This window comes from Myotis brandtii, unplaced genomic scaffold (assembly GCF_000412655.1).
Source record: "Myotis brandtii unplaced genomic scaffold, ASM41265v1 scaffold241, whole genome shotgun sequence".
NCBI classification, from domain to species: domain Eukaryota; kingdom Metazoa; phylum Chordata; class Mammalia; order Chiroptera; family Vespertilionidae; genus Myotis; species Myotis brandtii.
This window is the reverse complement of record NW_005359102.1, coordinates 178,634-182,004: the sequence shown is the minus strand read 5'-3', so window position 1 is coordinate 182,004 and position 3,371 is coordinate 178,634. Positions and strand designations below refer to the sequence as shown.

At 45.6% G+C, this 3,371-nt stretch overlaps 1 pseudogene; it reads left to right on the top strand.

The window, feature by feature from the left end:
- Window positions 1–2,059: 2,059 nt before the first annotated feature.
- On the top strand, window positions 2,060–3,103 carry LOC106726230 (annotated as a pseudogene).
- The last annotated feature ends 268 nt before the right edge of the window (window positions 3,104–3,371 follow it).

Below are 3,371 nucleotides of genomic sequence, written 5' to 3'. Positions count from 1 at the left end.
GACCAGCGCTATGAAAGATCAGGGGTCCAAACCGCATGACCAATGATATGCTAGGGGAGGACGGCTTACCCTGAGGGCGAGATTCTTGTTTTCCCAGTTTTGCCCCTTGCTGGGCATCTGGAGTGTTCTGCCCTCGTGAGTTTCTGTACCTGGCCTATCGTCCTTGCTCTGCTCATGTCTGTCTAACACTTTCAGTGTAGTAATAGGTTCTGATAGTAAAAAAGACCATGCTTTTAAATTTTTGGAGAGTGATCAGAAATGAAGTTCCCAACTGTCTGGACCAACCTTAACTCAGACTTCAGAGAAGACTTGCTTGATTTAATATTCCTGAGCATTCATTGTTCATAATTTCTAGGGCCATGACTTGGTTCTTGCCTTAGGACTGTTAATGTAAGAAACATTCCAACCTGTAAAGAATTTTTGTGAGTTTATTTGACAATTAAACTGTCAACAATTGCCAGGAAACACAATCTCAATGGATTGAGATAATGTTCCAAAGAATGGTGGTGTGCCATCTATTTTTATAAATTACCAACAAAGGAGGAGACGTAAGTTGGTTACATAAAATTTATTGGTAATAGATTAGGGAGGTGGGAGAAAGCAAAGCAGGAAACTTCTGGGATTGGATAAAAAATAAAATGATAGACACATGCTTCTTTTACATAGGTGGGTACAGGATAGTAAACAGTCAACAATTAACAAGATAACAATAACAATGAGGGAATCTTTGGTCTCCACCCTGGTGCCCTGGTACATTGGTTGTACTCTGAAGGGTCCGGAAAAAGGGAAATTACAAGTTATCCCAACATTCCAAAGGTATGTTATCGTAGATGCAAAAAAGACAATAGGCTCAGTTAAGATAAAAGTTGACCCTTGTCAGGGAATTTACCAGCCTAGGACATTACTACCCAACATATAGACCATCCTTTGTGGTTGCTTTAGGTCTCTTAGTTTGCAAGGCCATCACGTAGGCCTTCCCTGAGCTTGTCAGGTTAGCATGCGGCCCCTTTTCCTCTATAGAACTCATCTCTTCATAGCAGAGGGAACATTCAGCCATATTCAAATCAATACCAACATTATCTCATTATGTGTGTGTGTAGGATGAAGGGGTCACAAACAAGGTCTTGAGGACTGACATAAATAAAAATCACTCTGGTCCTCAGATATGAATGCAACAACTGTTTATATTTTTGTGCTTTTCCTAATATTTGTCCACAGGCAGACATATTTTTATATGGTTTTAGTCTTCACCATATATGTGCACTTTTAAACTAATAACTTGTGTGGGAAGCACGCCAGGTCCCTGGATAGTCAAGGCCAATAGGAGCACAGAGGCCTTGTTATCTATACACCAGAATGGCCAAAGGCCGCTCTGAGCATGAGCCTAATCAGGATGTCCAAGGACTCTGAGCCTAGGAACCGTAATCAGGCCAAGATACCATGAGTGGGTGCAAGGACACATGGTACACTGTGCCTTCTGTAACCCAAATGATTGATGTCACTGTTGGTAACCAGCCTTCTTTGTCTCTGGAGTAATAGACAGATTACTGACCAAGAGTGTGTGAAGAAGTTTGCTAGAGAGAGAGAGAGCAGCTGGCAGGAGACAGGAGAAGCTGCTGATCCAGAAAGCTCAAGTACTACTACGATGTAAGATGGTGAGTTTAGAGGCAGCATGCGGCTGTTCAGATACTAAATGTGGGTACAGAGGTTAATGCTACTATGTGAGAAAGATATGTATTCACCAGCCGGTGTCCGGCTGTTTGCCTGTATGGACTTTGATGTAAGGACTGTTCTTGTCTAATGGCTATGTGGCCACTGGCCTCTGCAATAAAGACTCATTCTTATATACCCACAACCTCTCATGGCTTCTCCATCTGCCCCACTGCCAGAATTGACCTGTGTCTCTCACACTTGGTAAAGGAGGAACTTGGACTAAGTTCCCAACAGTTAGTACAGTGGGCAGGGTTCGAGGAGGAACCTGTCCTGGCGTAGTCAAATGGGAGAATTTAGAAGAATACATGGACTCAAAGCCAGTCAGACCAGCAGAGCCATGCAGTGCATGTGCTGGCTCTGACAACCTGTTTTTAAAATAAGTAATAAAAGTTAAAATTTCTCATTAGGTATGTACTTATTGTAAAACATTTAAAAAATATAGAAAGGGCTTCTTTTCTGAGGAAACACCAAATAGCAGATGATGCCCATGCTGCGGAAGGGCCTGGAGGCTCCGGGGGCTCTGGAATAGGAGGCCACGGCGGCTTCTGTGGAGGATTTGGCAGTGGCATCTGAGGCTGAGGTTGCGGCTGGGGTCAGGGCAGGGGCTAAGGCCATGGAGCTCGTGGAGGCAAGGCCAAGGACAAGGAGTAGATCCCTGTCACCAAGCTGGGCTGCCTGGTCAAGGACATGAAGATCAAGACCCTAAAGGAGATCTATCTATTCTCCTTGCCCATCAAGGAATCAGAGATCACTGACTTTTTCTTGGGGCATCCGTCAAGGATGAGGTCTTGAAGATTATGCCCGTACAAAAGCAGACACATACTGGCCAGAGGACCTGGTTCAAGGCATTTGTCGCCATTGGGGACTACAATGGACATGTTGGTCTGGGTGTTAAGTGCTCAAAGGAAATAGCCACTGCATTCTGTGGAGCCATCATCCCAGCCAACCTCTCTATTGTCCCTGTGGGGCGAGGCTACTGGGGGAACAAGATCAGCAAGCCCCACACAGTTCCTTGCAAGGTGACTGGCCCCAGTGGATCTGTACTGGTGTGCCTCATCCCTACTCCCAAGGGGCACTGGCATTGTCTCGGTCCCTGTGCCCAAGAAGCTGCTGCTGATGGCTGGTATTGATGACTACTATACCTCGGCCAGGGGGCTGCACTTGTCACCCTGGGCAACTTCGCCAAGGCCACCTTTTATGCCATCTCTAAGACCTACAGCTATCTCACCCCAGATCTCTGGAAAGAGACCGTCTTCACCAAAGCCTCCCTGTCAAGAATTCACTGACCATCTTGTAAAGACCCACACCAGAGTTTCTGTGCAGAGGACTCAGGCTCCAGCTGTGGACACCACATAATTTTATACAAGAAAAATAAAGTGAATTAAGCCTGATATATCTACACTAATAAAAGAGAAACATGGTAATTAGCGTACGACCGCTACCCTTTTCATTGGCTAATCAGTGAGTATATGCAAATTAACTGTCAGCCAAGATGGCGGCCGGCAGCCAGGCACGGAAGCGAGCACGAGGCTTGCTTGCTGCAGACTCCAACGTTCCCCGCCTCACTTGCCAGCCTCTCATCTGCAAGTCTAAGCAACTATATACTATGTTGCAAATAAGAAGCTAAACAAAACCCCAGAAACCGGCTTCCATTCAGC